The sequence below is a fragment of the Hetaerina americana genome, unplaced genomic scaffold (genome assembly GCF_022747635.1).
Source record: "Hetaerina americana unplaced genomic scaffold, ioHetAmer1.1.p SCAF_4, whole genome shotgun sequence".
NCBI classification, from domain to species: Eukaryota; Metazoa; Arthropoda; class Insecta; order Odonata; family Calopterygidae; genus Hetaerina; species Hetaerina americana.
In genome coordinates, this window is record NW_027286985.1 from 50,020,729 (window position 1) to 50,037,456 (window position 16,728).

Consider the following 16,728-nt stretch of genomic DNA (forward strand, 5'->3'; position numbering starts at 1 on the left):
CGGTGCGTTATCATGGTGCAAAATCCACGAGTTTTCTGCCCACATTTCTGGTCTCTTTCGGCGAATTGCTTCACGCAAACGTCTCATAACGCCCAAATAATACTCTTTGTTTACTGTCTGGCCTTCTGGCAAAAATTCATGATGCACTACACCGTTGTAATCCATGAAAACCGTCAGCATTGCCTTCTTTTTTGACTGAAAACGACGTGGTTTTTTTGGTCTCGGCTCATTTGGTGAACGCCATTCACTTGCCTGATGTCTGGATTGCGTGTCGTACTCATAAACCCACGTCTCGTCTCCAGTAATGATCCTTTTGATGAATGTGGGATCGGATTCAGCCTCGCAAATCATGTCTTTTGCGACGTCAACACGGTCTCTTTTTTGCATGAAATTGAGGTCTTTTGGCACCAACTTTGCTGCTACACGACGGAAACCCAAATCATTAACCACAATGTCTTGGGCGGATCCATAGGCAATGTTCAAGTCCTCCGCTATTTCTCTGATGGTTAATTTGCGGTTATTGACCAACATTTCTTTTACTTTATCAATTTTTTCACCGACTTTCGATGTCGATGGTCTGCCACTGCGTTCATCATCTTCGATTGACTCACGACCACTTCTGAACCGCTCGTGCCACTGGTAAACGACCGTTTTTTTTAGAGAATCGTTGCCGAAACACTTTTACAACCTTTCCAACGTCCGTGCGCCACTAAATCCGTTTTTTACGCAAAATTTAATACAAGTTCGTTGTTGCAAATTTAAATCCATTTCTGCAATTGTAAAAAATCGCCAACACACACAGAGATAGATGTACTCTTGGCTACGTAACTTTTGCAAATGTCAAGTTATGACACTAAGATTTAAAGGGAATATCAACAACAGATGTACCAATTTAACAAAAAAAAACAGAACTCAAATCGGAACGATGGGAGCGCCACACGGTGGTTATTCCGGGAACTTTTTGATCAAGGTAGTAGGATGTATGTTTTCGATTTTGCTCATTATCGCGAATCGCTCGATGGAAGAACCTGTGCTTAAATCTGTCTGTAACGAAAGTCTCCTACATATTTTTAGAAAGTTGCCTTATAAAAGGTCATAATGCAAGCTCAAGTAGATAATTTTCTTATTGGCAAATCATTCTTGGGTAAATATATCTACGTAACTAATGTATATAACGTATCTAACTTAGAGTAGTTGGTTTATCTCAGAGATAACTACAGATTAATATTAAAATATAGAATTTTCCACCGTAGTTAAAACAAAAATTATATTGAAGTATGCTGTCATCAAATTCAATTGTTTGTGAATTTCTTAAGAGTTTTCTCGTTTTATATGATTCCAAAGTCGATTCAAGCACACTGTGGATAGGCAGTTGTGAGGGCAAAGCGTTTTAATATATTTGGTGTCTTTTTTACCATGAATTCTTCCGAAAGATAAATTATGACGTAGTATCATAATGTTGAAAAATCAATATTGATAAAGAAGGAATAGAAATACTTTGTATCGGCTGGTTCTATTACCATAGTCTACTAATCATCTACACGGGCTTTACTCCTTTTAATTAAAGGCAGGTGCCCGTGGTTTATGTGTTCATAGGCTGTTGTGAATCGTTTCACGTTCTTTTATGACTGAGTTAATAGTCCGCAAATATATTATTAACTTTTAGTAGTAAATAAAACTCTAATTCCTTGTGCTCATTATCAACTTTAAAAATTGTGGTAACACTCATTGTACGATTTCCTGTCCATAATTCCTCGATTGGGGAAAATTTCCCAGCAAGGAAACATGCTTACTAGCATAACCCTGTTGGGGATTCAAACAACGTAACCGAAGCACTCCTTCGCTATCTCCCCTCCAATGCTTATTATGTTAGGCCCTCGACGCGACGTGAGGGCACCTTTATCACATGTATTCTTGAAGTTTTCCCATTCTCTTTTCTCTTTCCATTCTTTCCACCAACCACTCACCCCCGGCATCCTATCTTTCCCACTCCCTTCCATCACCTTCTCCTTACTTCATTTTACTCCCCAATCTCATCCCTCTCCTCCTTTTACCCCCCTCACATCCCTTATACTCTTTTTAATCCCTGTCTCTCTCGTAGCCGGCCCTTCCCTCACCCTGAAACCCCTTCCCACTGTCACTCTAGGAATGCAAACCCTGTGCCTGCCCGACCTCTCTCTCTCTCTTTCTCTCTCTCTGATCTCTGCGGTATCCACGCCGGAATGATAGCGAGGGACGTGAGGTCTGAGGGAAGTGGAGAGGGCAGAGGAGGTTGCAGGAGGGGGTGGGATTTCTTGATAGGGCGAGGGTGTTGTGTGGCGTGGGATGGAGGGGAAGAGGGGGAGCAGGGAAGCGGGACGGAGGTCAATGGGTGTTCTCGGGACGAAAAGAATCTCTTTCGGTAGGAATGAAACTTGGGGAGTGTGTTTGTATGCGCGTGTGTGCGAGAGGCGGGTGAGATTGGGGCGAACAGGAGAGGGTGGAGGGCGTTGGTGTTTGGGGCGGATATGAGGGGCGGGAGAAGAGTTTGCAGTCGGAAAAAAAGGGTAAGACGGCTGGTTAGGTCGGCGGCGAGTTGGAGAAGGTTTTGTGGAGAGCGACGAGCAGGGAGGGACAGGGTTGGGGGTGGAGGGGTCTCCGGGTGAGTTGGTTGGTGAGCCGGTGGCCCCTCTCGTCCAGGGTCGCTTCCAATGCATCCTTTAGCCTCTCACTCCTTACTCTCTCTCTCTCTCTCTCTATCTCTCTCTTTGCCTTCAACTCTACTCCCTCCCCCCACCATCCACTTTTAAGGGAGGAAACAGCCGAGAGACGAAATCGCGTGTCACGTCTCTGCAGAGCACTGGATTCCTCAGAGCAAATCCCCTCTTTTTTTACGCTGGCGACCAATTGGAATTCCGGTGGCTTGGACCTGTTCTCCTCTCCTTCCCTCGTCTCTCTCATCTGTCTCCTCTTTTCCATTCTCCCTCTCACCCCTCTCCCCCCAAATGTCTCGTTTCTCTCCTTTTACCACGAATTTTCTCTTTCTTTCCTTATCGCTCGTCCCCACCAATCCCTCTTCGTCCGTCCGCACCCGCCAACGTGTTCCCTCCCCCACCTCTCTCAACTGCACGCTCCTCTATCTCCCCATTTCACCCGTTGCTTTTTTTCACCTTCATTCCTCCTCCCACAGCCACCCTTCACTTCACCTTTCCTTCCTCGCGGCAGTGAATGGCCATTTCCGGTCTCTGTCTCCATTTTGCATCCGTGTTTTTTGCACCAGGGCTAACCTAGGCGTGTGCGGGCTTAATTAAGATCAGCCATATCCGTTAGCCTTCGCTTTCCTAATGGAATTGAGAGGAAGAGAGGCAGAGGGGATGGTGGAAAAAAAACTGTGTAACTTTTATCTGCCCGTTGCTAAGCTGCAATTTGCGCGGAATGACCCTCAAGGCTTTTGAAGACGGAGAAGTTTAAAGTTTCCTTACCCCGCCGTTATCTCTCCACAGATGTCGCAAGATGGATTTTAACACCTACGTAATTCCCCGGCAAATTAAATTAGGTCTGGTTTGCAAATTTTGCCTGGATCCCTGATCACTGGTGCGGAATCACATTAATAGATTCATGGTCTTGCATTAATGCTAAGAGGACAAACAAGAATATGAATATTTTTAAATGCAACCTCCGCTAATATATCCATCCCTACTTATGGCACGCATACTATTCTGCATTACGTATATTTCCAAATTGGGAAATAGTTGAAAACAGTTTTTCTTGAGTACTGAATTTACTGGATTCCATAATATTATTCTTCTTCTTCGTGAATTATATATACATAGAAATGCATATTTCATGTAGTTTTCCGACGTGACTTTTTCTTTTATTTGCGATTTAAAATAGCGTTTTAGTCATCTCAAACGTTATCCACTCTTTTGAGGGTGATACTAGACTTATGTTGTTTCACAAATGTGAAAACATATTAAAATACATTTAAATTACATTGAGAAGTCCAGAAGCAAGATAACCTTTTTTATCTGTAATGCTCACTGACTTTTATATTGATGCTTTGAAATAAAGAATAAATTATATAATTAAATGAAGTATAAACATGTATACTATTTTATTGCTTTTTGTCTAGTTTTATTGACTCTAGTTAATCCTAGTCCTCTAGTACCATCTCCACTTTGGACCTCTTCCCTTTCACCATCTGAAGTTTAACGTTATTCTCTTGAAATGACATTAACCTGATTGTTGAAAACTTTTGGTGCTCCCCTGTATTACATATCTCTTTGGTTTGGGCTAGATGTTATTCCGCTTCGTATAAGTTTTTTACGGTCGGCCATTGTACGAGAGCACGTAAAAATAATTTTAATGCTATCAGTATTCACAAAAAAATTCCACATATATAAAGAGACGCTTTTTGTTAAATTAAACGCGTTCCACGAATGATGTCTCAATCATGAGACATGCTAGGAAATTAGACATGGATATAAATTTTCATTTCGGTCTTTTTCTGCCACCCTAGCAGGAGTTAGCTGCACGGATCGGCGGATGAGAGGCGGAGAAGGTGCTTGCTTACATCGTCTCCCATCCCATTTCCTCCCTCCCTTCTCTCACTGACTTATTAGATACGTACACTTCTCCAACTTCTTTCCCCTCCTACGCCTCAGCCCATCTCCCTTTTCCACTTTTTTCAGTGTCCCTTCCTCCCCCGTTACCCTTATTTTCCAACCCAAGGGCCGCAAAACTTTTCCCCCGGAAACAAATTGATCTCTTGGGAATCATCCCGAGCTCCAACCGAACAAGATTTTTAAGGTTTCTTCCGACTGCTCCGGTGGAGATCACTTGGCCCCTTCCTCTGTGTTTATTTCATCATTTTTTATTTCCCGAATCTTCCATTTTCTTTTATGGTTGAAGGGATTGGAGAGAGAGGTGGGAACGCCGGATTTAGTTAATGAGAATCTTAGCAACGGCACATACAGTCACCGGTTTTCTGAACTTATTTTCAAGATTTTAGTCGCATTGCCATCTTTGGAGTTTTAAGGTTTTTTCGTCTGCCTGGTCTTTAACTCTAATTCCGATCGCAATTTTCTGATTTCTAAAATGGAAATCGAAAGATTTACACTCCGTGTCAATGTTAGGTATTCTTTCGCCCAATCCCAACAATGCTGTCGTAAAATCGAGCCTGGAAGCTGTCTAAATTCAGCCGCAACGTCGTTTGACGCAAACGCGCTCGTTTCTTAAGAATTCAGAGTTAAGCGGTGAGGTTCGCTGCGGCTGTTTATCCTGCCCAAAATCTCTAAATTACCTAATACCTTTCACTTGCAATTTACGCTTCCAATTATCTTCAATGATAAAGTTTCTTCTACAGTGCAAATTGAATTTACTTAGGAAGAGCACCATGTTCGTATAGGAAGGGATTTTTCCATCCGACGAATTTCTTCTCATTTTTAAAACTTTGATCCATTGTAGGTGTGGTGATGTGTGAGTGTGCGCACGTGTTTGCGTGTGTGTTTCCGCACACAAGCAGACATACACTATAACATTAAAACCCATCAATTGGCAAAAACATATTTACACGGATATAGATATAAGGAATAGGAGCAGACTCATCCACAAAGGACGAATACAAGATTAGTTGGGAAGATGGAAGGGTGTGGATGTATACGAGTATATTTCAGTATTTCATTCCTGTCTCTCCATTTTTACTTACAGCAAATCCATATGAACCTTTCCTTGTTTACAACCTAAGATTCTATAACATACATGGTTAACTCCTCTTCACTCTCCTCCTCGAACACCAATCTTGGGTTATTCATCGTGTAAATTTCTGTTGATGGGAGCGCAGTGGATAACGCACAGGCTCCCACCGAGTGCACCCACCGAGAGGGCCCGGGTTAAAATCCTGGAAACAACAAATATTTTTCAGCGGTATCCCGATCCCTACTTGAGGTGCTTTGTGGAGATCCCTTTGAGTGAGTGCGACGACCGTTGGATTGGACATTACCCTGGGTACCCCTTAGTGCCTTTCGGCAAGAGTAGGCTAATGCCAACGCCGGGTTTCTCTCTACCATTCCTTTCATAACCATCCCTAGTGGCGAAAATGACCTCAGCTGTCGGTCGCGTCCCATAAAAACTACTACTAGTTACCTTATTCTCAAGCTATATTTCTACACAGTTAGGTGACTGTTTCTATTTTCTCTAGTTTCATTGCGCGAATAGAGAAATCTGCCTTCAGATTCACTCTCTCCCACTTAAAGAATTGATTTTTTTATGCTAAGTTTATATTTCCTAAGTACTTGATCTAAAACATTCCAAGTAACTTAGAAGTCCTCATGCGTTGTTACAACTTCTGTGATATCATTTGGGAAACGTGGCATTTTGATTTCTTCACGATTCACCTTAACTCATTTGATGCCGCCAAATTTTTTATTGTCTCTTCTCGATATATGTACGTTAAGTAGGGCTGACGAGAGGTACACCCTCATCTAAATCATTTGCTAATTTGTCTTGTCTATTCTCCTTCCGTTTGACATTGCATGCTTATAATTTAACTCTTGCGGAGGTGATGGATTCTGTCTGTTGTAGTCCATTCAAAGCATTTTTATTATCTCGAATATCTCGTTCGTTAGACATTGTCGACCTCAGTATTCAGTGTTCATCACATTTATCTGTTTCTTCGATATTGCATCCTAACACTCTTACCGAGGTCCTGATAGTTATCCATCATCGTAGCAATTCATGATTTTAATCATATACTTTGATTCCGAGTGTCTTCATTATTTGTCCGTTTATTTTGCCAACTCCTGCTGCCTTGTTGCTCTTCAGGTATTGTACAGCTCCGTAGAATTTGCATCCCAATTTTTCCAAGTCGCGTTCTTCTTTTTACGTCTCGATTTGCTTTTAATTAAGTCTCATAAGTTTGGTTTGGGGTCTTAGCTGAGTTCTTGAAAGTATTCCTGCCATCTCTTGCCAATTTCCACACCTTATATTAGCATCTTTATATTATGCTCTTGAACCTTATGGAATTTTGTTTCTTTTCCCAGGGGATATTTACACGTGTTTATGAGCCTTTTCGCTTTTTTAATTTTTAATGTTGCTATTTATTTCCTCGCGGTGGCTTTCTATCCACGCATTCTTTGCCTTCTTGCACTCTCGTATGTTTTGTATCCACAACTTCTTATTAAAGGTTTCATCAGTTTTTTCCTGAGATTCCCGTGCATTCTTCTTGGCTTTTTGAAATCTCTTATTTTAGCCTTACCAATGGGCGCTTGGATTTTGCCACCTTGCTTACGAGTGACTTCTTTTACTTCAGTTATGATATTCTTAACTTCCTTCTTTTTAACCTTCCATATTGGTCACATTTACATATTACTTCTATTTTTTTGTCAAGGGTCGCGGGGTAATATTTCTCTTGCTTTCTTTTCTTCCGATTTCTTTCCATTCAATCTGAATTCCTGTGTCACTTTCTTCATTTTCTTGTATCGCTTTCGGCTTTCCAGGGTCACCAGGTTGGGATCGCTATTTATATCGGCACCGTAGTAGCTCTAGCATTGCATAACTTGGATCTTGTATCCCTTTCTGACACGGAAGTAGTCAATTTTGTATCATGCCTTGTCCTCTGGTATTTTCCATGTATATTCTCTTCTCCGATGTTGCTCGACGAGAGTGTTTCCAACTATTATGTTTTTCTCGTTACAGAATTCTATCTGTCTTTCTCCCGCGGCGTTTCGATTTCCCAATCGGAACTGTCCCACGCTGCTTCCCTTTCGGCCCTCCCCACCACAGCGTTCCAGTTTGCCATCTCTATTAGTTTCTCTGGCACATACATTCGTGTGTGTACACACACACACACACACACACACACACACACACACACACACACACATACATACATATATATATATATATATATATATATATATATATATATATATATATATATATATATATATGCATAGTTCTTTAAATCCATTTCATATTAATTTAACACAAATATTTTAAAATAAAATGTTATATATTATAAAAAATAAAAAAAATTAAAAATTAAAAGAAATTGAAACTTTTGGTTTTGCAAGATATTTTCGTTCGCATTTGTTTTCATTTTGTTAGAAACAAAATCATCTCTGCTAATGTGACTCAGTCTTCTTGAGTTGGCCTGAGAAAGGCTATTCAAATTATTATCCTCGTTACAATCATGTGACTAACGGAATAATGTGTGAACCAGTCTCTCAAAAAAATTGAAATATTCGATTCCAGTAGCGTCATTTTCGTGGGAGAACATTCACTTATTTTTTCATCCTAGGAATTCTGGGAAGAATAAGGATTTTTTCAACTCCGAAAAGGCGAAAGCATATATTCCTCCAGATGGCAACACTTCTCCTTCCCTGCGTACTTCCTCCCACTCGCCCTGCCCTCTTATCTCGCTCCTTCCCTCTGCACTGCCCCCACGCTACTCCATCCCACCCTCGCTCCCGTTTGACGTCAAGTCGCGCGGACGAGGGAAATTGTTTGCTTCTTTCATGTTTCTTCCGTCCGTGGAGCAGTCTTTGTCTCCCGCTGGCAGCACATTTCAACTTCTTATCCCTCGTTTTCTCCGAATTTCTTTGCCAATGACGCTGGCTGCTTCGAGATGCTTTCACATATTTCCCCTTTCAAAAGAAGAAGGAAATTATTGCCAGCTAGGAACATTATTTTTTTTTATCCATCGCGAGTTTTTACGGCAGCGGATCACGCAGTAGCACTTCCTTTGTGAGAAGGTGATGTAATTACCTTGTGTTTCTGCTCCATGTTTTTGTGGAAATGTTCCTTCCACTCGTCTAGATCTTTCATCGGAAGCTGCATTTTGTGCTCGCTCTGAAAATTACTTCTTATTTACTGTTCAAATTTTCCTCAACTTCGTGTGTTTGTTTGGTTATGAGCCAACATTAAATTGCCATCTCCCGATATGTTAAGCCCATATATTGTCTCTCTAGACAATACATTGTCAGTGCATTGTGCATAGAGAATGAAATTGTGCTTATTTAAGTGAATGTATCGGTATTTTAGATATGAAGCATATTTTATGAACAACTAGAATGTTATCAAAGTTAAAGCAATTTAGTAAATAAGTTTTTAAAAATAAATCACTCAAATATAGTATTATTTCATCCATTATTGAGAAATTAATGATTTTCATTATTTCTTTTATCTTTAACTCAAAAAAGCATTGAAATTAGTTAATTATGATGGGTTACAAAATAAAATGAATCTATTTATATTTCAGTTTTGTTTGGCATTATAAGTCCATGACGTTATCTCTTGACACTTTTGTATTTAGTAATATTTTAAGTACCCAAAACATTGACAAAATTTCCACAAGTATGTTCTCCCAGACCTCCCTTTAAAAAATCACAGCACCAAACGAAAAAGCACACTCTTAAAAAGAAAACTTTAAATTGGATTCATCCGTTGATCATTTTGATAGACCATGTTTTAGTTTGTTATTATCGGATTAAGAGATCAAATCAAATGTGAAATTTTTTACTAATTGCTATTGTTCTATGATAATGCAAGTACCGTAATTGTAAATAGGAAACTCGAGGGGCAAGTATTTTCATAGTGTATAAAACATAACTATAAATAATTTTGAAACTTTTTTCCGAGAAGAAATGCCAGTATTTCATGAAACTTAATCGTAACATCCACATGTTTATCAGGTAGCCCATCCGAAACCCCTAATTCGCACCGCCAAATTCCATTCGTTGGTCTTTAAATAACACATCTTACATTGTAATAACTATTTATAGATAATTGGTAACTAAGAAACATCATCAGCACACTGTCACAATGGACCCATTCTTGAATATCGCCTAAGTGCACCAATGCAAGCTCGCTATTTTCACTTGTTCTGGTATTTTACTCCTTATTCACGCCTTGGTAACGTAACGTTATGAGTCAAAGTAAAGTGAAACGGGTGAAAACATTAATACCAGATTTTTAAACGCAGACGAGGCCCTACACCATTCCTTGGGTCATTTTTCGGAAAACGTAGAAGGAGGAAAAAAACCACCCCTGGATGTACGGAATATCATTATAGCGAACCCATTGAGACTCCGTGTGTTATCGCTCTTAAGACTTCTGACTCGGAGAAACCCCAGAACAGTGTTTGCATTACCATTTCCGTAGGAGCGAAAGAGGTTGACGGGCAAAGGCTGAAAAGGGACTGAAGGGCAAGGAGGAGGGTTCGCACGGGGGAAGACGACAGGGGCCCGCCTTCCCTCCCCAACCCCCACAGCCCCGCCCCGTCCCCCACCTCCATTCCCACACCCTTGGAAGTCCTTTTTCACCCACCTCCTTGCGAAAACCCCTCGTGAATGCCCACTATTACCCTACCCTCACATCCCCCTCCGTCTTTTTTAAACCCAACTGTTGACCTTACACCATTATGAGGTCCGCGAGCTTCCCTTTTCCCTCACTCTCCATTTCCTCTCGCCCTTCCCTCCCAATCCCTCCCTTTCCCTCCTTCGTCTCACGGCCTTTAATACCAGCGATTCCAAGCGGCTCGGAAATTTTGAGCGACGAATCTCTCATCCGAACAAAACACTAGCGAAACCGCATCGCACCACAATAGAGCGAAACCGCACCAAGAGCACCTACCACCGCATCTCTCCCCCTCCACTTCATGGCTCCCGCATAATTCCCCTCCCTCCACCCCCTTCCTCTGCCCCTCTCCCTGGACTAAATGTGGAGCTTCATGCCTTGCCCCTTCCTCGGCGCAGCCACTCTCTTTAGAGGCCCTGGCCTCTCTCATCTCCCGTTACCCTAAAACTCCACTCTATCCCCTTCACCCGTTCCTTGCAATCTCCATGAGTATTACATGCTTATAACTTCTCTCCTACGCCCTCTTTCCTTTACTTCCCATCCTCTCTTTCTCATTCCTGTAACTCTTCTCTCTCCTCGCCACTTTTGTTTATATTTGTCGAATTGAATGATGATTATTTTTTTTCATTTCCCTCATGTTCATATTGCTAAATCAACTAAATTGTTTGCTAGAATGAGCTGATTTGTATTTGCTATTCATGGCAGTACAGTAGTAACATTGATTGACCTTATAATATGATCCGACAACAGAAAGCATATTGTATGCCTTAATTCCTCCATGTTCTATGCGGAATTATTCCTCGTGGCATTAAAGTTAATCATATTGTGTAATTCCTATCAAACTAATCATCTTGGGTCCATTTTTGTTTTTTTTTCGCTAGCTCATTTCATTCAAATACTTTAAGATAGAGCATTGATGATTTTTTTCAATGTTAACTTATCAAAAATATAATTTAAATGATTTTATAGCTATTCTATCTCTTTTTAATTCGTGTTTATTGAAAGTTTTCCAATTCAATTTCCGGTCACTAGTTTTTAATTTTACATTGATGGAAATATATCGTTTTGTGATATTTTGGTAAATGGTGTGGGTTTAATACCTGATCTATCGTACTCTCGTGGCCTTTATCTTTCCAATCCATTAAGATTAGATGTTATAAATATATTCCACTCATCTCAGTTCTGCCTGATTATTGTCTTCAATTCATAAAGAATTCATTATCGGTCGGTTTGAAAACAAAGTATATGTGACAATCATTGTCCCAGCACATCTATGACTCCATTTGGTAGTATTTTGAGCTACAGATAAACTAAGGATAATAGATTCTAAATCATGTTTTAAAGGATATTTCAAATGAAACATATAATATCCTTCCAACGAAATTCGACTGATATTTTTAGCTAAATATTAATTTTAGTTATTCTACATAAGGAAGCTGATATCTGTACGCCTCGTGAAACGAGAAACATTTTTGGAGATATGGTGGCTGTTGTTAACTCGCGTCCAACCGCATTCGGATAGCGTTACATTTAATGAATTTATATCTTATCGCTATAAAGTTCGTAATATGTGCGTGTGTTTGTGTATGTATGTATGTATGTGTATATATATATATATATATATATATATATATATATATATATATATATATATATATGTATATATACATATATATATATACACATATACATATATATATATATATATACACACACACATATATATATATATATATATATATATATATATATATATACACATATACATATATATATACGAGCTTTAGAATTTTGAAAATAATATTTTACCCCATTATTATTCACCGTTTTTAATTCCCTTTATTTTTTCTCCTTTCCCCGACAACGCTAACTCATGTTGTCCGCCTATTCAGAAAAGCAGCAGCGCTCTCGACCTCATCAGCTTTTCTCCACTTCTCTTTCCCCTTCCCACCAGGTCACCTTCCACGTCTAGCGGGCGCGATGACGCATTGTTAGCGGTATAGGTGACACAAAGCTTTGAGCGTGAAGCGGATCGTAGTCCTCGACCGTAACTCTCCTTGCGTGCGTAATAGTGCGTGGTGGGAATAGCTGGCAGGAGTGAAGTCCTGTGGTGCACATTGTGTGTCCCCCTGCTCTGCTCGCCGCTCTTTCGTGTGGCACTCGAGCTTGCGTGAGTGGGTGCCGATTGTATTCGCACCCGGAGGACTGGAGACGTGTTTGCCGTTTGCCCTCATCACCATAGTTTCTTCTTACCGGTTATTAACGAAGGCTTGAAGTTCCGCGCGAACCGTTGCAGCCGACTCTCCCAACTTCCCCAACACCCAACAGTGGAGCTTTTCAGCACTCCCTTTCCGCAATGCTTAGCAATGCCGAACAATGAGATAACTGTAGCAGTGTCTCAGAACCTATTAATTTGTCCCTCTAATTTAATTGTGTAGCCACTGAACATAATGTACACGATAGCATTAACTTAAAATTAATTTTCTATTTGTCATAACCAAATCAAGTTCAATGAGACAATCAAATAAAGGATTCTATTGAAGGAAGGATGTTATTTTCCGGAATACACAGGGAAAGATTAGATATTTTGGACGACGGATTTATATGAAACCAGATTTATTTATATCAGTGCTATTACTATTCATTAAAATGAAATCTACATCGATTAACGGAGTTATATTCATCAACGCCAGTATTAATAATTAATAAGATGCCGATTAAGTCATTTATTACTCAAATTATGTCAGCCCTAGAATATTTTTCGTAAAATTTTGCGCATTGCACGAGGATTACTGAAAAAATTCTCGTCTATCGTTTCAAATCATTTCATGCCTAAGGTTGGCTTTTACTTTTCATCCGTGTTTTGCCCGTTGAACCAAGGTATCTTTAAGGATAAGGGTCAATGCCTGGTAACAACCAAGCTATCAAAAGTGTATTATCAGGGTTCACCAATAGTTTTAGAGATCGTTTTCTCCCGGCAGTATTTCCTTCCTCGCACTTGAGTAGGCCACACAAACGCAGACCGTCACCCCTTTTTCGGAAGATGGGCAACGTAATTGCAGCAGGCCTATCATTACCCCTCATCTCCTTGTTAACATTTTGGCTGCAGCGATGAAAGGCCGACTCGTGGTGTGCGCGCTCGCGCCTAGCTACTTGACAACATAGGCAGACCCGGTCGAGGAGGGGGGATGGAGGGGAGGGGGGGATTGGTGGTGCTTCATCCCATTACTCGACCCAGGATCACCAGGCGATGTGTGCCGCCATAATGGATGCCGCCACGTGAACCAACTCTTTCCCCCAGCACCCTCCCTTCCTTCCCCGCTCCCCCTCTCTTTCCATCCGTCCCCTCGTGCTCCTCTTCCTATTTGACCACGCCCACCCCATGTTCTATTCTTTCTCTCCCCCGTGCCACCGGCTTGCGCTCACCCCTCCGCAAAGACCACAAACACCCACAACCACCAGACTACTTCTCCTCCAACCCCCTTCTCCTCCCCGGCCACCCTTCCTTTCTCCTCTCTCTCACTCTCGCCACGCTCTCTGAGGCGACAAACACACACACACACCCGCGCACCGTACCCACTCCACGCCCCGCCCGTACTTGGCCCTGGCCTTATCTTCCCAACCGAGCAGTACCAAAGGAATACGTGTTATCGAGGCTTTGTTTAAAGTACGGTAGAAACGGAGTGCAATAGGGTTGAGTGGGGTGGAGGAGGAGAGTTCGAGGCGGGGAAGGGGTAGGGGGAATGTCCGTGGCGTGCAGTGGGTGATGGAAGGAGGTGGGTGGGGTGTAAGGGAGAGGTGGGCGCGAATGTGAGAACGCGGAATGAATGGGTGAGCGGAGTGAATGCCTCCTTAATGAATACGTCCGTAATGAACATGTCCCGAATGAAAAGGTGAGAAATTAATGCCCGGAATGAGGAAGATGGGCGGGTCGAAAAATGTGACCAAGTGCGTTGGTGTGCGTATGATGGAGGGAATAAATTTGGAGTATTAAAAGGAACAGGAATGCATAATTTGGAGGCAGGATGCGAGAGGATAATGAGGGCGAATTGGGGCGGTTGCGTCGGAAAATTTATGGCAGACGGTTTCCAAAAAAAAAGGAGGTCGGTGAGGATTCTTATTTGGATCGCGTGCTTTTTTTTAATGTCTTCATTGCTCACATTCAGATTTATTGCCAATTTTGTCGCACGCGAAACGTCTCCAGTCGTTGCGAAGCACTTCGATATCTTTTTCGAGTTGATCTTCAAATGCTACTGCTTTGTGTTCTCGTTTTTATTGTCGGAGGATATGATACGTGCATTCCAAATGTTTGTCAGAGGAAGTAGAAATTCGATGCCGATGACTCTCGATTGTAGCACATCAGTGGGAAATGTGTGACTGCAAATTTTTAATTGGCATGTGTAAAGGAAATATTCGCAGAGAATAAAACGATTAAACCTAAAATGAAACCCGGAAGGCGGAGCAAGCGAAAACTGCGTCATCTCTCAATTTCCTGTCTTTTTTTTCGTATTAATAATTTCCTTTTCGCTAGTGATATATGAATTTCAATACCTGCAGTTGATCGACATTAGTCGATTACCATTTTAGAGAAGTACAAGTCTTTATATTGTGGTGTTTGTAAGTCACCCTTTTTTGAATATTCTTTTGTCCTAAATGTCAACATATATTAGTATTATAATTATTGAATAATAATGAATAATTAAAAAATTCTTCATGTATTTCAAATAATTATTAATAACGTCTATGCTCTTAAAACGTAACATGTCATATACCAACTGTTACTGTATCCATAAGATAGGTATTTCTTTCGTGTTATTTCTTTCATGTCTTGCATTTCTGATTAACGCTTTAATTTGTTTCAGGTAAGGTGAATGCCTTATACGTGACTAAGATATAGTTCATCCATGGAATTGGTAAGTTGTGTTGACTTCTTATAATCCATACCTTGGGTGGCCTTTTCTAAATTGGGACTAAAATGAAATTACTGCAAATTTTGATAGTCTTATACACCTATTTTTTGCATCCACTGCGCCTAATTGCATTAACATGGGTCATATGAATGACACATTTTGTTTCTTTGACTATTTTTGTTAGAATTCAATTAACTTAGTTCCAGGTTAATCTGATTTCAAATTACTGCGAAGATATTTTTGCATTAAAAATGTGTGGTTTTGAATATACAAACCGAAATACATTGTGCATAAAATAACATATTGAAGGTTCTGTTTTAAATCTCGTTTCATGCTCAAGAGATTCCGTAATTGGCGTCACGACGGTCGTGGTATTTTATTATTTTTGTATGTCTCTTTAATATTGAACAGATTTTTTTTTTTAATTTTGTGCCGAAGCGTTGGCTAAAATGTTTTTTTAATGGTTGACCCAGCCTATTAGTTTATTTATTATTCTTCAAGGCCTGAGGTTGAAAATTTGCCCTTTTATTTTTTTGATGGAAATAAACCAAATCATTACTGAACTTGAAAATATAATCTGCGGTCGAAATACTGGGAATTTAAGTTTCCATCTCAACCAAACAATCACCTCTTCAAATCGATTCTACTCTTGCTCTTTCTTTATCATTCTGCATAAGTGCTGTAGATCAGGTGACGCTAATCCTGTGATCGTTTTAAAATTATCGTGGGTCGTGATCGCACTGTGCTTGAATATTTGGTTTCAAAATCACTAAGAGTTCTAAAGGTTCTGATCATAGCAGGTTACCTGCCACCTGCTAAATCAGAGGTTGCTCCTTGGAGCACCACCCCGCGAATGGATAATGTTTAATCCGCGTGGCCTGACCCCAGAAAATGTCATGGCAACCCACATTTTTAAGTCTGTTGAAATTTTGGCATTGCAGTCCATTAGCGTCAGGCTGGTAAATGGCATTGCCCTTAGTGCTGTACATTAGAATTCTCGCTCAGCATTAAGTGACTTTATTTTAGCACCGACGTCCCAATGTCTTCAGGGTGAATCTCGAAGATGAAGGATGAATATCCATTGTACTTCACCATCCTTGTTTTTCCAATTTCCATCCAATTACTTAGCATTCTATCACTAAACAACGTCAGTAATTATGTCAAGGTTCCCTGTTTTCTCGAGTACTATATGTATGTATAACCAGCTTCTAAAGTTTTGACCGCCGACCTTCGAAGTGAATTATAATTTTTGTAGACGTACGTTAAGCATAAAAATATAGCAAGTTTTCGAAATTATAGGTAAGAGCTCACTTTCCCATAGGGAAAAGAGTATTTTCACTGAATTATAAGGCCGTTCTTTTGGCGTTTCCAATATTTTTATCACCGGAATTACTCTACTGGGAAGTTGGGAAGCAGGGCGGCATATTTATATCGGGATCAAATATAAGCCGACGCAAGGATGGAACACTCGACATCAGATATT

The 16,728-nt window shown here is 40.5% G+C and overlaps 1 protein-coding gene across 1 annotated transcript in view; it reads left to right on the forward strand.

Moving 5' to 3' along the window:
• Positions 1 to 16,728, forward strand: part of LOC139692196 (Krueppel-like factor luna) — a 386,223-nt gene that overhangs the window by 178,272 nt on the left and 191,223 nt on the right. The window lies entirely within an intron of this gene.